This window comes from Crassostrea angulata, chromosome 7 (genome assembly GCF_025612915.1).
Source record: "Crassostrea angulata isolate pt1a10 chromosome 7, ASM2561291v2, whole genome shotgun sequence".
In the NCBI taxonomy this organism is placed as follows: domain Eukaryota; kingdom Metazoa; phylum Mollusca; class Bivalvia; order Ostreida; family Ostreidae; genus Magallana; species Magallana angulata.
In genome coordinates, this window is record NC_069117.1 from 53,767,097 (window position 1) to 53,783,820 (window position 16,724).

Genomic DNA, 16,724 nt, shown 5'->3' on the forward strand with positions numbered 1-16,724 from the left:
TATCTTTATGGTTTCGTTCAATTCAACAACTAAATTGATTTTGCTGCTGAGTTCCCTTTCTTTATTAAATTACAATATACCAACTTAAAAAAAAATGAAACACATACGAAATATATATTTTCTTGTAATCATAAGATGATAAGTCATTCAATATCTCATAAAACTTTATTGATCGTGTACTCGTGTATGATTAAACATTTAATAAGCCATGTCAACATTCTATTAGTAGGGGTACGCTTACGTAATAAATTACAAAAGACCAATTATTGGTGTTTAGAGTTTTTGTTCTGTGTTCCAGTTCAGACTGTATAAGTAAAGATTTGTCAAATCATGATTAATGTATTTGATACCTTCAAATTGACTGAATTCACCCTGTGACGCTCACTTGTTTCATATATCCATAAGGATATCGAGCAGAGAGCGGATTGTAATGTATTTAACAATTTTTGTAATGCGAATAAACTTTTCTTTAAATTTATGCTCTCCGCGGGGGTTCATAACACATTTTTTGAATAATGATTTTTATCGCAAATTGAAACTTTTAGATTATTTTTGTTAAGATTGGCGATTAAAAAGGATAAGGTCGGCAAAATTTATTACGTTAACGGTGTTTATCTAATCTGTTTAATCTCCACATTGGAAGATATGAGAATAGAACGTTTCATCTCATGTTCTACTCAAGAAAGCTGGTTGGGAGGATTTAAAATACAAGATAAAGTATTTTCAAATCCTCCTTTTAGCATCAAAGCCAGTTGCGTTCATTATGCTTAAAGATTTTATTTCTTATGGACGGTTACAAGATGTTGTTTATATGTTTGCTTTACCTTTCTACCCTAGACGGTTTTATATTAAAAAAAAAAAGGTCAGACATATTGCTTATGATGTGCGATTTGTATCTTGAAAAAAATATGTTTTGTTTATTTAAAGTTAAGAGTAATGCAATTTTTATAGTGATGATCTAGTAATAAGCACTATGCCGTCGTTTACAACTTGATGTAATAAATACATGAACTTGATTTGTTTACAACCAATTAAAATCCTCTTCTATTCTCATTATTTCCTAAAGTATCCATACATATTTCAAACTTTCGGAAACCGATTTCTATCATAAGATCGAAAGACTAGGTTTTGGATAGCTCAGTAGGTTAATCCACTGGCTATGGCACATATGATTTTTTTGTGCCAAGGTTCGATTCCATCTTTGGGTAAACAATTATAAAAACCGGGGTTTTTTATGAGAAATTTTGTATATTTAACTTCTTAACTTCTTTTTCCTTAAATTCATATCTGCTCTTTGAATTAAAAAGTATATACTTAATTACAAGCAATCAACCGGAACTACATCTTATCTTAAGCACGCTTTGTTTGAGGACAAGAAGCATTCACCAATGTTCACTCTGTGTTACTCGAGACGCGTGCCACGTAGAAAAATAATGCCGAGCAAGAACTCCTGCGTTTACCATTTAAAATCAACTTTTGGGAGAACTATTGCAATGTACATGTAGATGTAGTACATTCTTCGGAAAGAACGTGTGCATTGTCGACATTATATGTGAAAAATGCAGGAGAAAGGTTTATAGAATAGAAAATAATAGGGTTGGGACAGTTAGGGTTTTCCCTTTTTCAATTAAAATCCTAGTTAACTTTGGTAAAAAAAAAAAATGTATAACCAGTTTCCCAATCATAATTTATCAAAATATGTAATTACTCAATATGCACATTCTTCATGGAAATTATAAAGATTGAATAAATGTTTTCGGTTGTAACAAAATCAATCATGATAACTTATTTGCGATCAGAATAAATATATGTTGATCCTAGACGCTTAAATATTATCAATAGTGTTTTACAGTGTCACAAAGCACAATATGTTGAATTTGCCTCCCTTGGATTATAAGATCATAGGCTATCACGAACAAACAATTTTCTTAGTTCCCTATACACTGAGGAAATATGCACGAAGAACAGCCAACGCAAACAGGTGGTAACTGAATGAAATAGGATATGCCCCGTTCTGTCTCCCAACATCTGTGTTTGTTTTTGTCACTGGTGCATCAGTAGAGACATGGCTATTGCCTTCTGACATTCCACTCTGAAGCCCAATTCCGCCTGGGACAGCCTTTATAGTAGATGAAGAAATTGGACTACCAGTTGCAGGATCACTATCATTTTGTTCCGCTGCAGATAAAATTTCAATGTAATGGTTTCATTTTACATGTATTACATATTTTTCAACTTATTAAACCCCCAAAAACCCCATTTCATGCCATTGGTGAAATTGGGTTTTTTTTAAGTTCTTTTAAGGCTAATTTTTCTGAACAGTTTAAACAATGCTATATAATCCCTACCAAATCGGGCGTCAGTTTTAATTTGAGACAAATTCGATTATTAATATAAACAAATCTTGTGGAAATTAAATTCATTTCTTGATCGTTTTTGGTCCATTTCGGTAAATCGACGCATTGATCGGCGTATCACTAACCCGATCACTAATAAGAGAGATTTTAAAAAAATAATAACTTTACCATTTGTTGATTAAAAGCAAAACAAAGTTAAACTTGATAAGTGAAAATTACTCTGTTCGATGAAACGGTACATTATATTCTGTACAATGAAACACGTCTTCTTCTTTTTTCTCATCATTTTTTGAAACACTGTTCGAGTCTTACACTAACTCAATCGTAAATAGAAGTTGCATCTCAAAATTAAAATTATATATACAAATACCTTTTGCCTAAAAATAACGAAAGGAATAATATCAGTGGTAGGCATCATTTTAAACCTACACAGGAAGTTTGAAAAATAATTCGCCGTGCAATCCTTAACCAAAAAAGTTTTGAAAATAAAGTCTGGCAAATCGTGATATTAAATTTCAGTTCAACTGTTTCACTGGTAGGGATCTTTTAAAACACGATGTGTTACATTCGTTCAAATGTCTATTTACATGTAGTTTGTAAAGATTGAATTTTAAAAGGATTATTTATCACTTTATATCATTTTACGCAGGGTCTATATAGATACTCAATAATATTTTCGTCAAATTGTTGCCTTTCCGTTTGAAATTGTTAGTGTACCATGGCATTTTGTGTAATTAGACAAAAACCCAATATTTATGTCTGAAGTTGTTATTTTTCTGACCAGACTATCCAAAATATGTATATCCCTTTTCAAAACACGTATTTATTAAACCTCATATCTTTATCAGATTTTAGTGAATTGTTTAAGCATATCACGTTTAATATATTTTCTCTATTCTAATTATTTTGTGAGAAACAGAGTTGTCTTATTTATAGACGGTTAGACGGTTTTCAAACAAAGAATTTTAAAAATGAATGAAAATTATTAACTGTTCTTTTTTCTCAGTGACTTAGACAACATGTATGCCCCCCCCCCTTCATTTCTCTCAATAAAATTCAACCAATAAAATGTAATTGATATTTTTTCTTCCGAGACTTTCTTTTCAGATTGGTTTGTTTGCTTTGAAAAAAGTATCAGTCTTTATTTCAAGGCGATGTATATCCCTGTTAAAAATAAAAGGTTTCTGTAAAACTAAATGAACAAAATATTCATTTGCTAAAATACAACATTGAGGCGTAAATTAATTAAAAAATTAAATAGAGTAGAATGCAGAAAATCTTACCTTGAAGAATTGCAATAACCAACAAAAAGATGAAAACAGTTGTTGATTTCATCTGAAAAAAAAAAATGGGATTTACAATTACTAAAGAAAGATCATTTATATTCATAATGAGAATAACATGATTTGCTAACTATTCTCTAAGATCTTGCCTTGTGACTCGCTCGTTCGACACTAAAGTTCTTGTAGTTTGCAAAAAATAATTCTTTGAAAATGAGAACCTCATATATATGTAGGCACTGGTTAAAGTTGAGAAAATATTCGTTATTCAAACTTGCAGCAAATTTAAACTGACAGTGAATAGATCACACCCTCTCAGACATTTACATAACATATTTTCCCTAAGACCAAATACGTTTATGCCTAGTAATACCACGCAGCATATAATCTGAAATTTGCAAGACATCTTTAACTTCTAAATAGGCATTCACAAAAATATTCAAGGCGATCAAAAAAGTAATTTATCTTACTTTGAGACTGGAAATACATTTGTTTAAGTGTTACCGGCAAACAAGACCAAAAGTGGAATCCAGAGGAAGCAAGGCAAGACAAGACAAGAAATTTCAAGAAGGCTAGATAGGACACAATAATCTACAAACGTTATTGGCCTTTATCATACCATGTACAGAAAAAAGTTCAAAATAAAAACATTCAAAGGAAAAATACAAAACAGTAGCCGAGAAAACACGGGCCTCTACAAAAATTTGAGGTAGATTGGAAATTGAAAAAAGACATGGAATAGTACTGGCTTACAGAAATGGACTATTAAACTTGAAAAATTTTGGAACAACATAATTTAAACAATCAAGTCTATATATATATATATATATATATATATATATATATATATATATATATATATATATATATATATATATATATATATATAAATGCTCCAAATAAATATTTACAGTATTACTGTGTTTTCATCTACGATAGTTTAGTAAAACATATTCATTTCAGTATTTTACACCCATATGAATTGGTAATATGGGCTAAATCAAATAACTATCAATATATAATAACAACACCGTGTAAGCCAGGGTTTATAATTTAGATGAAGAGGAGTTGCTAAAATATCAGCTTTTTGGTCATTTTGCTTCAAAACTAAAATTAATGAATCTTCAAAAACTCAGAAATATTCTGAGAAATTAACGGCAGGTTTCAACCAGTACCAGAAACAGCCTAACCCCAAACACCCCTAATGAAAAAATTATCAATTAAAATACATTATTTTATCGTAAACAATATTAACATATACATGTAACTGTTGTTGCAAGATAGTTAACAATATTCAGCTACGAAAAAGTGGTATGACAACAATGTTACAAAATTTGTTTTTGAAAAAGTGGTACATGTATAAACATTTCATACTGCAAGAGACAGAACTCGTATAATATGATGCCCTTATATTCTGGAAAATTTGTTCATCTATTGATTTGCCAAACGTTTTGAGCTTACACTGTTCGAAACAAAAGATATCAAACTTACAAATAGATTGTAAAAAGATAACGATACTTGATTCTAAAAAACTTACACTTATTTCATTAGATAACCATTTGTCCTTATGTTTCCCACAGCATATGCAGTCCTGTTAATATTCATTGCGTTGCATTGTAACATTATTAGTACAAGTTGGTCAATTGTTGTTAAAAAAGTAGAAAAATCTATTTTCTAACCAGATATATTGATCACATTAACAAGACTTTTGACATTCGTGAATTGCATTGTTTCAAACACGTGGGGAATTAGACTTGTTCTTCGAAACATGTTTTAATCATATTATTAAGGAGAAGAAATACAACCAGACACATGTTTCAGTCTTTGTTAATATTGAGCCTTGGTCAAATGGGTTGGAAAACCCGGGCCGGGGCAAAAGAAAAGCCGGGGCAGATCGAGATTTTTCAATTTACGTTGTCAATTATTAACCGATCTCATTGAAATTTTCAGGATATCTTACTAACCGGTATATTTGTATTCGCTGTGAATATTTCTGCACAACAATGCGCATTCTGGAATTTATTGACGTTGTTGATTTCAGAATTGGTAAAAGGGTAGGCAAACCCGGGTCGACATTTGACGAGTTTGTGGACTTATTTAAGAAGAATCCTAATATTTCATATATAATTCCGTTAAAACATATGAAATATTAGTTAGAAATTGAAGTTTATCGAACGGAAAGTAATTATTCTGCGATAAATAACATTTGCCTCCCTATTTACCAAGACTTGTTAATATTACTTTAAAAATATTTTATCATGTGCCAGAACAAAACTAAGATGAAAAACAGAGAAAATCGAGAAAAAAAACCGAAATATTATCTATACTTAACTTCATTATCTAATATGTACGACTTATTACATTGTTTGTAAGTCTTTAATATTTCGATTATGCGGTTTATTTTTAAAAAATGTCAATTAGTAAGATAATGCTTATTTAAAACATTAAATTGTTTTCATTCTCAATTTAAAAACAAAATTCACCTGAGAGGTGTTTAGTGCATACCTGTGTATAGAAACTTTTAGACATTTTAAAATGAACTTTAAAAATCAGTGTATCAAGGACGTTACACAAAAAAAACGCAGTTTATTTTGTATAGCATTCTTTTAATGAGATTAAACCTTTCCTTTTCTAAATCATTGCGTTCAATCTCATGCGGGGGTTCTTTTTTCAATGACGAGTTCGTGCAATTTTACACCTTTAAGCTAATTCCTGTAAAGATTGACAATAATGGTCCTCAAGATGATCTTGAAAATTCACTATTAACGTATCTTTTAAAAATCCGTGATCAGATACTAAACGAACGTCTCATATCCTTTTACACACCAAAAGCCTTGTTGATAAGATTTAAAACAAGATAAAGGATTGTCATAGTCTGCTATCAGTACCAACGACCAGTTTCAATCATAATTATGTTACAGATGGTCTATTGATTTGTTTCTTTTTATGTGTTATTTACCTTCAACATTAAATGATTAATAAAATAATTAATAGACTACGTCCGTGTATGTATGACTTTTATACAATCTGTATCTTTTTCAATATTATAAATAATGATTACAAATAATGCAACATTAGTAAGTGTAATTTTTTCTCATTGTATCGAACAAAAAACGTCAATGTGGACAAACGCTGATATTTTATTTGTTCTTTTTTATTGGGATTTATGACACATTGGTACAGAATGTTATTGAAAAAATGACAATAACAAACCGTAAACCAACTCAAAAATTCATAAAACGAAATATAATTTGAATAAATTGAGTGATACAAGGTGTTTCATGTATTGTTGTAGTAGGGAAAAGCCCATAAATAATTAAGCTGTATGATTGATCTTGAAAATCCCTTTGGAAAAGCCCATTAATAATTATGCTGTATGATTGATCTTGAAAATCCCTTGAACGATCTTGAACTTTTAATAGATTGTAATACATCACCTTTTTATTATTCTTCTCTGGTAATATTTTTAACGAATGGTAGGGAAAGACTAGAATATTTTTCAGAGGCTTTTGAAATTATACTTTATGCGTTATTTTCTGTCTGAAAAAAAAATGAAGTTGCATATAACCATAGTGATTAAAGAAATACTCCTGACCATGCGTGTCAGTGTTTTACAGTGAGCACATTTAAATGTCAAATTTGACAAAGTCTACCTGGACAGAACCCACGTGACAATTTAAATAATTTATTCCATATAAGGGTTCATCATACCGAGGTCATGGAGGTAATAGCTCTCCCTTCTTATGGGAAAAACATCGCTATTTTCATACTTTTTTAGCTCACCTGAGCTGAAAGCTCAAGTGAGCTATTCTGATCACATTTTGTCCGTCGTCCGTCTGTCCGTCTGTCTGTCCGTCCGTCTGTAAACTTTTTACATTTTGAACTTCTTCTCTAAAACCGCTTATCCAATTTCAACCAAATTTGGCACAAAGCATCCTTATGGGATGGCGAATATAAATTGCAGAAATAAAAGTACGATCTGTATTCAAAGCGGAGAAAACCTTGAAACTGTAGAAAAAGGGGGGTGCATTTTTAAAAATCTTCTTCTCAAGAACTGCCGAGGCAAATTCAACGTAGTTTAGCATAAATTATCCTTATGGGAAGGAAAATATAAATTGCAGAAATTAAGGTCTAATTCAGTTTCAAGTCTGGTTTATTACGAAAATAATGATAAAGGAAAGGCGTGTTTCAGCTTCGGTTCGGTTCGGCATCCGGTAAAATGGGTAGGCAAGACTTGGCCTGGTCAAAACAAAAGATTGGCAGTTATTAATCTGCCAATCTCATTAAAATTTCAGGATATTTGATGGACCAGTTATATTTGTATTCGCTGTAAATATTGCCGCAAAATAATGCGTATTTGGAATTGACGATTGCCGATCTACCCCGGCTTTTAATTTGCCACGGCCCGGGTTTGCATACCCATTTTACCAAGACTCGTATTCCATACTTCTAAAACGAGGTTCTTTGTTTAAAGCAGCCATGACATTATACGAAAAAGGGTCGATCTGACTATGATGAATTTGCTTGTCTATGCAACAGTTCGTGTATGAAGGGAAATTTTTGAAACATGCAAAATATATTGGTGCCGATTTTGTGAAGTAAATTGAGGCTAAATATTTCAATGCGTTGACAGATTTCACACATGACGTTGGTGTTAGCTAGGACTGATTTTCGTTTCGTATGCATTATTTATGCTTTGTATTTTAACCTGGGAACTCTCGTATTTCGTGATTTTTACGTATCAATTCAAACAGAGACTTCGGTAGATCAAACAGTTAACTCTTTACCTGCGCAAATTAAGCAAAATCTGATGTATCAAAAAAGTACTGAAATACAATTCATTCTATCGGTAATTCGGCATTATCTTTTGCGTAATGGTAGATTAATGCAATAGGTTTTGTTGAGATCGATGCTCGGCATTTTCTCGAGTTTATTCAGTTTAAATAGAGTTTGATATCGCTGAAGGAAATATGTAGGTATATATACATGTGTTACAGTGTATATATGATTCATTTCGAAAAAATAAATTGTGTTCTTTATTTGTTATAGTGCATGCATGTTTCTTGTGTTTAATTGTTTACAATTTCTATTTACTAACCATATTTGAGTGTTAAGCTTCGAATTATAAGCAATTAAGATACAGAGATTTGCTCACAATTCTATGTTTGTACACAGATCTTAAAAACTAAAGATTAATAAAGTAAAAAGTTTGTCAATATTTATTAAGAAAATTTTCAAAGTCTGTTCTTCCAGAAACCAACTTTAACAACTTATTGTATTGTAAACTTAACCTTTTTTCGTCATTATTACTCCTACTGTACATGTGATCCTTGACTGTGTTTGTGTACATTTGTATAAACTGATTTTGAACCTTAAATACCAATGAACTGGTCTTGAGTGAATAAAAGAATTGAAAATCTTAGGCCATTCTTTTTTTCCATTTTTAATGGTGAATAGGAAATACCAAGTTAAAAATCTTAAGCTGAATGTAATAAAGTCATGTCAACAAAATATGACTCAAACCTAGGGAAACTGTGAGCTCTGTATCTTGCTTATAATTCTACGATTGACGCTGAAATTTTGGTTGAACATTAGAAATTCTATATGAATTAATTAGAGTATGTTAAATACTTGAACAAAAAAAAAAATAAAAGAATGATATTCTGTATATACCTACTCTCTGGGGTCCCCTCATTATACAATAAATAATGTGAAATCTACATCAATTTTGATAGTTTTTCAGACACGAGTAAATAAAAACGACATCTTTAAAACAGTTTCCATAGTTTTGACACATTTCTGTTATGGGGATAAAATAATTATCGCTATTCCTAAGAAAATATCACAGCGGAAAATTATCCTGGTTTGTACGCGAGGTAAATAACAGTCATTTAATTATAATGGAAAACAAATTAAATTTTTGAATGTTTTAATTTGAGGAATTGAGCACATTGAGGTACAATTTTCTTCTTCACATCTATACATGAAGGATTTTTTAAATAAAATACAATAACTATTATATATTTTTTTTAAATACAATAACAAGTAAGTAGTTGATGAAACAAATGTACCTATATGCTCTCATATATTTTGATCGCTTTACAAAGTGTGTGTGTGTGTGGGGGGGGGGGGGGCAGAACGAAAATATAGGGAATTGGAAGTTAACAACTTAACAGTGTACCCCTACCAAATGTTTAGTTTTATATCTTGCGTAGGATTTTCTTATTCTGGTAAAAAATAGTATTTCATGAAGGTACAATGTCAAAGATTACGTGTATGCAAAAATAATTGTAAAATTCGAATACTTGACAATATTTATTTTTTGTTATTCTACCGAGGGACTATATGGCACAATATCTTTTGAACGCCAATTGTTGCTCAGGTGAGCGATGTGGCCCCATGGGCCTCTTGTTTCAATTTTTAAGTACCAGCCTAATGTGGAACAAACTTGTTATTTTCACAGACGTTTTCTAAATGTATAATGCGTCTTTTTTTCTTTTCCATACGTTTGTACACAGTAAGGCTGACAGCAAACAAAGGCTTTGAATTGTATGCCTGTCCTTGATTTACTATATGAAATCACGAATATCGGCTGACCCTTACTATGTTGTAAAGCGTTGTGCTTTTTATACACACTACATTCAATGCTAAAACTTGCAGATTCGTTTTGGTTCAAATATCAAAAGTTGATGTGATAAAAAGCATGTTTTATTTGATGCTTCAATTTTTTATAACTTTATATCGGGGTCCATATACATGTAAGTGCACTCGTCCTTAAAACGGTGAATTTTATATCAACATTATAAATGTGGATCTTATTAGTTCTTCTGCAACGACTGAGCAAACATTTAACTCACGGTTGTGGCTGTTACAGTGGTTCTTCCATTATTTTGAACCTACTCTGTAATTATAACATTTTGAGCTATTGATCACAATTCAAAACAGTACCGTTTTTTTTAAATATAAATATAATCGTTGAATAATATCACAGGAGCTACTCAGTTTGTTTACATACACTGTTACAGTTTAAAAATAATGGGTAGATACCTAAATATAATTAATTGATATATTTTATGATGAATGAAATTCGAAACTCAGCTGTCTTCTATTCATTTTAATCACTTTTCATAAATAGTTGTACCTAACAATTCAACTTGTACATATAAATGTTGTTTGTGAACATATATCTTAAAAATGAAATTTAAATTAAAACCATTTAACAAACAATATCACAAATTTGCAATCAAAATTCATATGTAAATAATAATTAAGTAATATCAATTAAATACTACATGTAATATAACAGTTTCACAAAACATAAAAGTTTGGATTTGCCTCCCTTGGAAGATCATAGGCCATCACTATTATTTAAATGTAGTTAGTGCTCTAACAACTGAATGAAATATGCACCAAGTATTGTCAAAGCAAACATGTAGTAGCTTAGCGACACGGCGTCTGCCCCGCCTCCTCCTGAGTTTCCTGCTGTATTGTTACCTGGCGTAGTAGTAGGAGTAGTAGTAGGAGTAGTAGTAAGAGGAGGAGTACCAGCAGGGGGAGTCGTAGTGGTACTTTGGCTACTTGTAGATGAGAACGCCACTAAAAAAATATTCAATAAGTAGGAAAGCATCGTTCTTTGATTTTTTATGGGGATGATCAATACAGTCGGTGCATAATTAAATACATCATAAAGCTACCATAACAATATTTTTTGACATAACAAGTTTTCAAGGAAAGCAGACAGTGTACTATCACATGGTGCAAAGAAACTCCATGATGCTGATGAAAATGCCCATTCTAAGCAACGTACCAACGATGAAATTATTTTAAAATAAAAACGAAATTTGATTTGAAGCTCTCACAGACAACACACTGGACGATTCAAATATTATACATATACTAAATGGCCTCTTGAGCCACATGCCACAACAATTCCCCCAAGATGATAGGAAAGTCCTGGAGTGTTATATTGCCTGATGCCGATGAAAGAGTGTAATATAACACTTCATGGTTTTGCTATATATATGATAGCAATAACATATTGCTATAAAATCGGTTAACGAACAAAAACAAGTGTAGTGTTTGACATATCTTTATATTTTACTAAAAATTGATGTATATATTGTAAAATGTGGATCGGTTCATTTAATTTCAATAACTATAATATTGTACATTAATGCTGCTGTTGTAGAATGCATCATTTTAACAAGGTGAGCATTCCGTTTATCAGGGAATCATTCAAAAATCGAGGCATATCAGATGACACTCAAGCCATTCTACTATCTTCATGGCGAGAATCGACTAAAAAACAATATAGGACATATATCGGAAAATGGATGTCATTTTGTTGTAAAAGAGAAATTAATGTATTTGAAGCAGATGTAAACAATGTTTTGTCTTTTCTAACGGAATTATATAAATCGGGGCTAGGTTACAGTTGTATAAATACAGCTAGAAGTGCACTATCATCATTTATTCAGCTCAACAATGTAAATATTGGTTCACATCCGTTCGTACATAGATTTATGAGAGGAGTATTTGTACTTAGACCTGCTCTTCCAAGATACAATGTCACATGGGATGTAAATATTGTTTTAAAATATTGAAATCTTTATCCCCGTTATCATCATTGTCTTTATTACAGTTATTGCATAAACTTGTTATGTTGCTTGCGTTACTTTCAGGGCAACGGGGACAAACTTTGCAATTGATTGACATTCGAAACATTCATTTTCAAGAAAATAGTGTGAAAAGTGTTATCGGAGATATGCTAAAAACTTCAAACGCAAAGAGACATTTAGGAGAAATAAAACTGATGAAATATGACGTTGACCCAGATTTATGTGTTCGGCATACTCTCAGTAACTATCTGGAGAAGACAGAGACTCGGCGGGGTTCCGTAACACGCCTGTTCATTACGTCTCAGCGACCGCATAGATTTGCATCCAGGGACACAATTGGCAGATGGATGAAATCTGTTCTTACGGTGGCAGGAATTGACACCTCCATTTTCAAAGCCCATAGCACCAGGGTGGCTTCCGCCAGCGCCGCGCAGGCATTAAGGATTCCCGTTGACACTATACTGAGAACAGAGGGTTGGTCCAGCGAATCAACATTCAGGAAGTTTTATAACAAAGACATTACTTTGAACGCAGACATGAGTAAAAGAATGTTGGAAAATTATACGCAATGAAATGTGTATATGTTACATGTGTGTTGAGATTAGATAAATAAGTAGACAATTTTACACATGTTATGTGTTATTACATATCCAAGTAAAAAGTTCAAAAAATTAGGATTTAGCTCTAAAGTCTCATTTGAGACAGAGGCCCCAATAGGGGAGAAGATATTAAAAAGTTAAACGAGACTTACCTGGAAGGTGAAGTTTGACTGTAATTTCTTCGACCCTATTGGGTGTCGAGGGATCAAATGCCCAACCCGAAAATCCCACCCTTTTTCTCAACACTATATTTATTAATCCAAATTTTTTGTGCTCTGAAATATGAACCACGCGGTATCCTTAATATCATCTCATTTGATCAAGAAATTACAGTCAAACTTCACCTTCCAGGTAAGTCTCGTTAAATTTTTAATTTCTAAGACATTTTTGGAAATAAATGTATATCTTATCGTAAACGCTGTTAAGGGTTTAGGAACAACTTTAACTCTGGAAATTATCCACTTGGCACATTACGTTGAAAAACTTGTCATTGTTTGGTATTGTTTGACAAACGGTCAAAACATAAGGTATATAATTAAACAAGTAAACAATCTTTACCTTCGACAATCAGCAATCACCATCAGAATAAAAAAAAATATTTTTTAGCGAGTACTTCATCTGAAAAATAAAATTCATTGACTAAAAGTGATAGGGTTTTTTTTCAGGACATGACCACACAATTTTTTAAGTCATTATTACCTTGCAACTGTATTTTCTGCCACCACAGAAACTTTTGTAATCAATGCACATTTTATAGTTCTTTATATACACTTTCGTTAGGTGTTATAGAAATTTACGACTTTTTTATCGTTGCAGTATATTGCAATGCTTTAGATAAATTACTAGCATATGTAGAGGGCTGATGTTTCTTCACAAAACCAATCACATTCTACATCCTTAAACCTTGTCAGACTACAAATATACTGTGAACTTGTGTTTTTTCATTTTGATATAATTTAATTTTACATTTTTAAAAATTCTCTTTTTAACTGCCAATATAATGAGATTTATAAATTATTAATAATTTCTTATAAAAGTGTATTGTACGAGGGTTGTTCGGAAATTATTGAGACAACCCGAATATTTTCTTTTCTAATTGACGAATTTTGGTGAAAGTTGGCATAGACACTGAAGAAACGCCAACAAATAATAAAACAAAGTCATATTAAAAGAATATTTAATATTTTGTTTACGGCGGTAGATAAATAAGTCGGTGGTCGGGGTACCCGGCGCAGCCATGAACTCAGCGATTTAACAACTTAAACATCAACTTTATAAGTGTCCGTAGAATTACAGTTAATGATAAAAGAAATCAAATTAAATATGTTCATTTTGCTATTCTTTGCAACTAACTTTTGATTAAGTTTTACTGATGTTCGAGTTGAAATACGGATATGGTACACATATATTTACCAAACAATAGAAATCTGACAACGACTTTACATTGAATGTTGACGTCAAGGTGGCGCATTGAAAACCGTCAAACTGGTGGATATCTCAGAAGAAGACCTTTTAAGGCCACGCAATTGCTTAAAAAACTATACGATGACAAGACAAGGTATAGAGCCTCAGCTCATCATATTTTTTTCATTGATTGTTTAAGTAAAATTAGGCCAAAAGGATTAATTATCAAGTACTTTTGACACACTAACTGTTGTCAACAGTTCTAAGACATTTAAAAAAATGACTGCAGGAGACATTCACAGTAATTAGACTTTCGGATAAAAATAACTCGATTTTTCCCCTAAAAAAATCAGGAATGAGAGAAAATGTAAATGATGACATCTTTAAATGAAAACAAAAGATGAGAAATAAAGAATAATTCTTATTTCCGTTCGTTTGTAAGGTGTTTAAAACACAGGAGCAATATGAAGCCTTAAAATGACGCTGCGAAAAGTTTGCGGTTGCGCCGGGTCACTGGACGAAGGCACATTTGTCAGCTTACCAGGAATGATCTATTCATGCCATGGACAAGAAACTTTTCACATTGATAATCTCTATCCTGATACGTTTTGTTGAAATTTCAAGAGTTTATCTTTTGTACTAAAAGAATAAGAGAAAATGTCTCAATAATTTCCGAACAACCCTCGTATTGACCAAAAGAAGAATTTGATTGAATAATGATGCTCTTAATGTACATGTATCTTGATATATCAAGATATATATTGTTATAAAGTCATTCAAAATAGGTATGTAAGAATTTTTTTGCCACAATGATTTCAAAATTGATAAAAGGAAAACTAAAGTATTTACCCACATAAACCAACATTTATTCTTTTCGGGTATTTTAATTTGTCTTGCTATTTTGTTTACAAAAATGTTGACGCAAGGTGTCAGTTTGAAATAAAACGCGTCTCTGATGACTTTTTGGAATCAATAACCCGCTCAAAAGTATCTAAGAATGCCTGTTAAGCTCAATTAAAGACACTTATTAGTTTTTTTTTTTCTTTTCTCAGAAGTTTTTGTAGTTTGACAATTTACACATAAAAACATTTTTTAAAATTAATTTTTAATTAAGATAAGATTTTAATTATCCAAATATGACATAAACTGCATCGCATAGCAATTGCCTTGTCCTCTTTTATGTATGTAACAAATTTACTTCTTTTTTAGAACACTGGGCTACGCCAGAAACGAAAATAAGTTATGATTATGATAAAGGTGATCAATGTATAACATATTTCAACTGGCTTCAATTGCATGTGCTTATAAACAAACATGATAAGAAAAACTCATGTTAATCAAAGACATTATGACATTTTAAAACACCAGTGCGAGAAAAAAATCCCACAACTTATGCTTATTTTATAGTTCATAATAATTTAATGACTGGCAATATAACTTTTTTTATAATCAAGTGATTTATTTGGTTAGAATTTGAAAAGAGGGTTTATGTTAAAACACTTAAGATTCTTTAACATACAATTTGAGAAATTTTTGTTTGGCAAGCTTGTTTTTTTCAATATCACTGTACTTAATTTACAACAGTTTTTCTTTTTCCGTTACTATACTCAAAGTTGCTGAAAATCATATGTTTTGGAAGAAAAAATGAGGTGTAGAGGACCTTCTTCCTGTAATTAATTAAATAATGCACTGGTAAATGACCCATATATTTGGCTAATCCGAACCTCCATCCCCTCTCTCAAAGACGGTAATTTAGATTCACTAGTGTTACCAAACCAAATCATCATATTACTATCAACAGATTAGAAATTCAATTCCAGACTTTGTGATTTATACATATTTTTTCAAAGGTCGTTAAAGTGGCGCGGTGACTCTAAATAGATGTTCTACTTTGTGATTATGACAACGGAAATAAAAAGAGCTACTCGAAATTTTTTCATACGGAAGGTTTCCATCTTCCCAAGTCAAGGGTTTCTGATCCGCCCTGCTCTACATAAACCCTGGACTGAATAAGCAGAGTTTGACGGGGTTAGAAACCTCGCACGCTGGTTGGTGTCATACAAGTTTTCATGATCCAATAAGAAACGTTGTTTCAATAATGATGTTAATTGTGAATTGATCAATGTTGAACCGTTGTCAAATAAATTTGAGACGGACTAGTAAGTATTTGACTTACTGATATCGGTTTTTAGTCCGAGTGAATCCATATTTTCTACGAATTTGATTTTGTTCATGGGAGCAGCCATATTGCTATACTGTTTCTGTTTATAAAGCATTCTCTGATTGGTCAGAACAAGAGGTCACAAAGGTTTACAAATGAGTACTCTCACTAGATGGCGTAATCGTTAACCCGCATATTTGTTGTCTTTTCGGTCAAGGGTTTATGTAGAGCAGAGCGGATCAGAAACCCTTGACTTGGGAAGATGGAAGGTTTCACGCATCATAAGTCATCAGCTATCAATTTAG